The sequence below is a fragment of the Mus pahari genome, chromosome 11 (assembly GCF_900095145.1).
Source record: "Mus pahari chromosome 11, PAHARI_EIJ_v1.1, whole genome shotgun sequence".
NCBI classification, from domain to species: Eukaryota; Metazoa; Chordata; class Mammalia; order Rodentia; family Muridae; genus Mus; species Mus pahari.
In genome coordinates this window covers 51722942-51730518 of record NC_034600.1, presented here as the reverse complement: position 1 = coordinate 51730518, position 7577 = coordinate 51722942, and the positions used below count along the sequence as shown (strand labels likewise).

General features: G+C 41.9%; 1 non-coding gene across 1 annotated transcript; it reads right to left on the bottom strand.

Moving 5' to 3' along the window:
- Positions 1-2873: 2873 nt before the first annotated feature.
- LOC115065058 lies at positions 2874-3003 on the bottom strand. Its single transcript, XR_003844856.1, has one exon. It is a non-coding gene; the product is annotated as a small nucleolar RNA SNORA17 (small nucleolar RNA).
- Between the last annotated feature and the right edge of the window lie 4574 nt (positions 3004-7577).

The window sequence follows — 7577 nt, the reverse complement described above, 5'->3', positions numbered from 1 at the left end:
GCGAAGCTAGAACATCTGTCTAGATTATAAGCCCTACTGTGGAACCAGTATAAGCATATATTCCTTGATCTGTTCTTTAAAATTTAAAGAATAAAGACTATTTGAAGATGAGAGGAATTAGTGGCTGGCAGCAGATCACTATGGCCTGCTAATATGCCTTATTGATGGTTATTTTATGCATGTAGGAACAGAATTTGGATGCATGCTGACTGGTCTAGCTTCCACCCCTGCCACTTGTTAATTGCAGTGGAAATCCATAATTTGGCACCAATTAACCTAACATGTATGTAACCATATCTCAGCTTCCTGGCTCAGTTCATCATCTTTGAAATAAGCAATAGTGCAGCTGTATTGATTTATTTACAGTTGAAATTGTTTTTGTAAATACTTATAAACTTCATATGGGCTTTAAGTATTTTTTTGTTGGACACAGAGAAAAATCTTTCAGCTAAGGGAGACGAAGTTGTTTTAGGATTTAAGTGTGAGCAATGAAAGCTACCAATTTCTACTGTATTATTCATGTCTAAAATGTATTACCACCTAAACAATAATCATATAAAATCCAGGGATTATATTACAAAAAGCATTTTAAGGGGTATCAAAGATTAAGTAACTGGACTATTTTAGAGGGTGCTGTGCTGTGAGTGGAATTTACAGACATGTAAGTTCTCTTATGCTATAAACTGTAAAAACAAAAGGACAAAAACCCCAATTAAATTATGATGCATATATGTAACCGTCAGAAACTGCTGCATATAATGGAAAAACCTCAGATAAAACAACAGTTTAATCAAAGGAGATAGCTCTATTTCATACCAGAGAAGGTTTGATTGGGGAGTTTCCCACTTTTTTGGGCAAAATCTTAATGTGCTATTAGAGCCCCAGGATTCTATGGTCTTACTCCTTGTCTTTAAGACTTGCAAAGACTAGACTCAGTCCGAGCTATCTTGCGGTCCAGGGTGGTTTCTGAATGACAGGCATCACAACTGAGTATTAAGCTCTTAGCAAGAAGAAGGAAACTAGAAAAGTTACTTGTCCTTTCTATCCGAGCAAACTTCAGAAGTCTCATGTGACACACACAGCACACACGTGCGTCTGTCTTTTATTTTTTGCCTAGAACTAAATCATGTGATTATATCGTATAAGACGCAGGGTTGGCTGAAAAAACGTGGTGCTTTTCTGGGTAGCAATTTACACCTCCAAAAATACTTGACAAGAGCTGGTAGTCTCTGTTGTAGACAGGGACTAAAGAAATGGACAGTGTCTTCACTGGCAATTTTACAGGAAATTCAGTATAGCTTTTGTAGTAATGCGTTATCAGAAGCAAGCGCACAATGTCTTGTGCTCCTCAAATATTGGTGCATGTTCATTGCATGAATTCAGGTCTCAGTGAAGGTTACAGCTCCAGAGAACTTAATAGACACTTCACAGCAGGGACCAACCAAAATTTTAAATATATTAAATATCAAATGGAGAAAATGTAAAATAATATTTTTTAAACTTTTTATTGGTTCTTTTCACATTGTGTGCCACGAACACACTCCTCTCTCCTCCCCATACTCACACTGCATTCTTACAACCTCACCCTGAACAGAAAAAAAAAAAAATCTCGTTGTGGATGCTGCCGCAGTGTGTCACAGTGTGTCCCTCAGTATTCCCTTCTGTGCACACTTCTTGGTTTGCAAGTGTTCATTGTAATGACTCCTTGGTATGGTACAAGGCCTCTGGCTTCTGCAACTCTATCAATACTGCAACCTTGCTAGGACTCCTCTCAGATATTCTGTTCTTGCCTGGTGTCATGGAGATCCTTGTAGTTTTGGATCAGTAGGACTGGATCTTCATGCACTCCAGCAGTTCACTGATGGGGTAGATGTTGGAGTGGGCTACTTCAAAGCCTCAAACCTGGTCTACAGAGCTATCAGAGCTGGTCAGACCCCTGATTCTCCCACTATCACTCCCTCAGGGCTGGCTCATCTGGCAACCTCCTCAACCAGGGTCATGTCTACCCTGCTGCACAGGTGAGGTGCGGGGCTTGCTCTCCCTAGGGTTTCAGCTGGCAAGAGACATGGCCAATTCTCCCACTCTCATTACCCCAGGGCCAGCTCTCCCATGATGCATAAGTGAGGGATGTAGCCAGTTCTGCACATCCCACAGACATCAACATGTCTGCTTGGCCTTTGGTGATTACTGATTCCTGCTGTTTGCAGGGACATGATCCCAGACATGGACTCCAGTGGTACCGCAGGCCAGGATGCTATCATAATTTCAATCGGCATCACTGGCTACTTATATCAAGCTGTCCCTCACTACCCTTGAGTCTACAGTCTACAGTTCTGCCTCTCTTCATTGTGCCCACCTCCTTATGTTTTTCTCTCTTCTAATTTTCCACCGTTTACTTGCTCCTTTGAGTGGTTGCCTGGGGCCTCTGAGTGTCTGGGATTGTCCCAGGAGTGCTCTTAGGAGAGCTTTATCCTGCGTGTGCATTACTGAGCCACACAGGAGCAATCTTAGGTACATGCTGGTCATCTCAGACTAGCTCCCTGCCTGGGCCCCATGGTACCAGTCTGGTGGTTGGTATGGGGCTTGATCCTTGTCTGCCTGGCCCACCCAGGTGGCCCACGTAAGGGTCATCTGTCTCACGATCACTTCCCCCAGCCTCTGGCCTGTGATCTAAGGCAGGGTTCCTTTGGTCTCTGGATTGCTGCAGGTCCCTGGGAATCCATTCAAGCCTGAGAGTCGCTAGACTGGTGGTCATCTCAGGCTAGCTCCCTGTCTCACCCCTGGCACTGGGCTGGTGGTCATCTCAGGCTAGCTCCCTGTCTCACCCCTGGCACTGGGCTGGTGGTCAGCTCAGGCTCACCTTTTTCTCAGAGAATGGTAGGCTACTAATCATTCAGATGCTCTCAGAACACTGGACTTACACATAGCCTCTCTCTTTTCTGTCACCTACTGCACACACACATGCGACACAGCAGCCACATCTGCAACATCTCTAGGGGCAGGAGATTAATTTTTATCTATTTTCATTTATTTATTTATTTATTTATTTATTTATTTATTTATTTATTTATTTATATTACATCTTATTTGCAATCCTCGCTCCCCCTCTCCTTCCAGTCCCACCCTCACAAATCCCTTCCCCCATCATCCTCTCCCCTTCTCCTCAGAGAAATACCATTTTCACCTATGCTCTTACTACCTTCTATCAGCCACAAAATAACGTTGCTGGCTTCTCTGAATTCGAACAGTCTATGAGGCCCCCTCGTCCCTAACCACCTAATCCTAGTCATAATGCTATTAACTGCGCAGAAGGCTCACTAGTATGATCTCATGTGTGTGCTGTGGCTGCATTTGGTTGATTCTTTCCTGCGACTTATTTGTAAGACCCTAACAATGAAAGCTGGAAACTTTGGGGTGATGAAATGAAATGATAAATGTAAAAGACAAACTATAACAGATCTGCAGATCGGTGAAAGGCAGCCTTTACTAATGGACAGGCATTATCACTACACAGTCTGCAACTGACACACTTTTTTTTTTCTCATTAAGAAAACACTCCTATGGAGCAGAATGCTTTTAGTTGACATACACAAGCCTCTCGAATATGAATTTGGGGGATAAGGATAAAACAAAGGTAAACATTCAGGTAGTTTGTGAAATGGGTCAGTTCTTAGGGTGGTTGCATGAGCACCCTGGGCTGTTGTTCTGTAAGTGTGTGGTAGAAAGCTGAGTTTAAACATGCAAAGGACAAGCAGGTATAGTGCCTAATAGTGGTCAACGAACTCAGAAGAAGGAAGTTGGCATCTTTCCTTCTCAAATGTCAAACTCTCGCCGAGCTGCTTGGTAATAGTTTACTCTGAGTTTCACAGCCTAAATGAACGCTAGCACTGTGGACCCACCCCATCTTCTGCGTCCATCTATCCATTGGTTCTTCACTTCTGCTCATCACCTTATTGTCTTCTTTTTTCCCTTACCTGTTCTTTCTTTTCTCCCATTAAAAAAAATTGTCAACCTGTTTAAATCTGTTCTTTTCATTGATCATGATTGGTGAACTCTAATAATTAACTGTTGCAAATTGCTATTATATGCACTGGAAAGATGGTCATTTTCAGCTTGAAGTGCAAGCAGACAATATCTACGTCTTCATATTTTGTTGGGCTCAATAGATTTTCATTTTAAGGAAACTGTCCTTTATGCATACAAGTCTGGATTTTTCACTCACCAGGTTGTCTATGGTTACCTCCACATAGCTCTCCAAGTTTCTTAACAACCATCTCTTGAAGATTTATTGTATAGAAGACAAGGAGACAGATGCTACAGGTGAATTAAGACTCAATCTACCCCTGCTCATCTCAAAGAACATGTAGAATACTTAGAGAAGCAGCCCATAAAATCCAGAAGATACAATTAAAATAGTAGTTCAAAACGAAAACATATATAAATGCCTTATGGCCCGTTCTCTGAAAGGATTCAAAAGGAAATGCTCAGGCACCGAGAAGCAGCATGCGTACATTGCCCCTGGTGTCTGATTACTGGTCTAGATTTTAGTGAAAGACTTCTCAAAGTGCTTTTCTGAAGGAAAGCAACAGTAAAATCATTGATGATACTTCTGTGAATCCCATTTTAAAAAAAGCAATATTTTCTACTTTTTGAAAATTATTCTAATGCGTTTTTGTCCCATATTCTAGATTCACTATATGGCACTCATTCAAAAAATAGAGTATCACTTTGAGGCAAGGTATTTCTTCCCTGCTACTGGTGACTAATGTTTCATTTAAAATGTCATTTTAGATGTGATAGTCAAATTCCTTTACTCAAAGACACAAAGACAGCAGAATTCTCCATAAAAATCACACGAATGCATAAAAAGATCATCTTTTTTCTTTCACATTAGGAAGAGACTATTTTTTTTTGCTTTTACAAATCTTTCTTTTTTATTATTATTATTTTCTTTATTTACATTTCAAATGCTATCCCGAAAGTTTCCTATACCCCTCCCCCCACCTCTGCTCCCCTACCCACCCACTCCCACTACATGGCCCAGGCCTTGCCTTGTGCTGGGTCATATAAAGTTTGCAAGACCAAGGGGCCTCTAGGAAGAGACTATTTTTTGAGTTTCTATTTGTCCAGGATGAGGAATAAATTACATAGTTTTGAGATGTCCTTAGTTCTTCCCCAGCACGAATAAAACATCTTTTATTATTGTAATCTTGGGGACATGTGAAAAAAAGGTGACCTCCTTTGCCTTCAAAGTTGGGATATATATTTCTGTATTTAAATTACTCACATATCTGTGACCTCAACTAAGACCATAGGTTAATATGGAGACAGCAGTTGAGAATTGAAAACAGTTTCACAATATTTTCATATCTACTTGCATTTCTGAATAAGCATTCAGAAATATCATCTTCAGTTTATGTGGAAAAGCAGAGTAGGATTCAGGGGGAAAGTCATTATTCATAGAGGACCTGCAGGCTCTTGTTTCTTCCAGCTTGTTGGCAAAAGCAGCTTCCCAGAGCCTTTCAACTATGTTGAGCTTAAGAAAAGAAGGCACTAAGTGGGAATGTGCTGTGTTGCAAAGAGAGGATGATGGGTACTTGCCATGCTAATAAAAACAGGGCCAGTGAAATGAAGGGATGCATGCAAGAGAATACTGACTTGACAGGATGGGAAATGACTGGGAAGTTGGAGATCCATATTCTAGGAGAGACCTAGACCTGTAAAAATGTTTGAAATTCAGCAAAAATAGTCAACCTAGAAGGTTTTTCTTTAAAAAGGAAAATTTTAGTCTTTTATGTACATGTTGAAATCAATAATATATTTGTGTTTCAAATGTTTAGAAGGTTCACAGAGGAGCAGCATTAAAATGTCCCGTTAACCACTGTTCTCAGCCCCTTAATCACAGCCCCAGGAGCATCTGACATTACAAATTTCTTATCTATTCTTCCAGACATATTTTAAGGATATAATATGACCATGCCTATTCCCCCTTACTTTATCCATATGGTGAAGGAGTTCTCAAACTTGTGTTTATCAGTAAACCAACTGACAGTGGCATGTTTCCTCTGGGTAGGAAGCCCAGACTATCAGAGTTGGTCAAAATACCAATGTCTTTTTCTGAGAGATGAAAAGGAAAATTAACCAATACATACAATTGCTCAGATAAAAGTCATTACTAGTATTTGTATTGTATAAAGATACCACATTTGCCCCTATCTCATATGACTACCTGTGGGAGTTTGAGTACATTTGGCCCCCATAGACTTATGTGTTTGAGTGCTTGGGCCATAGGGAATGGCACTGTTAGGAGGTGTGACATCATTGAGTAGGTGTGGCCTTGTTGGAGGAAGTGTGTCACTGTCAGGGTAGACTTTGAGGTTTCCTATGATCAGGTTCTGTTCAATGCCGAAGAAAATCTCCTCTTAGCTGCTCTTGGATCAAAATGTAGAACTCTCGGTTCCTCCAGCATCATGTCTGACTGCACACTGCCATGTTTCTCCACCATGATGATAATGGGCTAAACCTCTGAAGCTTCAAACAAGTCCCAATGACATTTTTTCTTTTTTCTTTTTCTTTTTTAATTTTATTTATTTATTTATTTTTACACTCCAGATTTTATCTCCCTCCAGGTCCACCTTCTGACTGTTCCCCATTCCATATCTCCTTCCCATCTCCATGTCCTCACTCTCCCACCCTCTACCCCACAAAACCTCTAAATTCCCTGGGGCCTCCAGTCTTTTGAGGGTTAGGTGTGTCTTCTCTGACTGAACCCAGACTCGGCAGTCCTCTGCTGTATGTGTGGTGGGGGCCTCTCATATCATCTGGTGTGTGCTGCCTAGCTGGTGGTCCACAGTCTGAGTGATCTCCTTGGTCCAGGTTAGTTGAGATTGCTGGTCCTCCTACAGAGTCATCTTTCTCCTCAGCTTCTTCTAGCTTTTCCCTACCTAATTCAACCCCAGGGGTCAGCAGCTTCCGTCCATTGGTTGGGTGCAAATACCTGCACCTGACGCTTTCGGCTGTTTGAAACCCATCCCTCACTTGATGCCCTGTCTTTCTGCTGGAGGTGGGCTCTACAAGTTCCCTCTCCCTACTCTAGGGCATTTCATCTAAGGTCCCTCCCCTTGAGTCCTGAGAGTCTCTCACCTCCCAGGTCTCTGGTACATTTTGGAGGGTCCCCCCCTCCTCCTACCTCCTGAGGTTGCTTGTTTCCATTTTTTTCTGCTGGCCCTCAGGGTTTTAGTCCTTTTTTTAGCACTCAATACTTGATCATGTTCCCCTCTTCCCCTCTTCCCCTCTTCCCCTCTTCCCCTCTTCCCCTCTTCCCCCCTGCCCTGTACACTTTCCCTCCCTTCCTTCCCACTTATGATTGTTTTCTTTCCCCTCCCAAGTGGGATTGAGGGAATCCTCACTTGGGCTCTTCAGCTTGTTGAACTTTTTGAGTTATGTGGACTGTACCTTGGATATTCTGTACTTTTGAGGGGGGGCTAATATCTACTTATTACTGAGTACATACCATGCATGTCCTTTTGGGTCTGAGTTACTTCTCTGAGGATAATTTCTAGTTTCATCCACTTGTC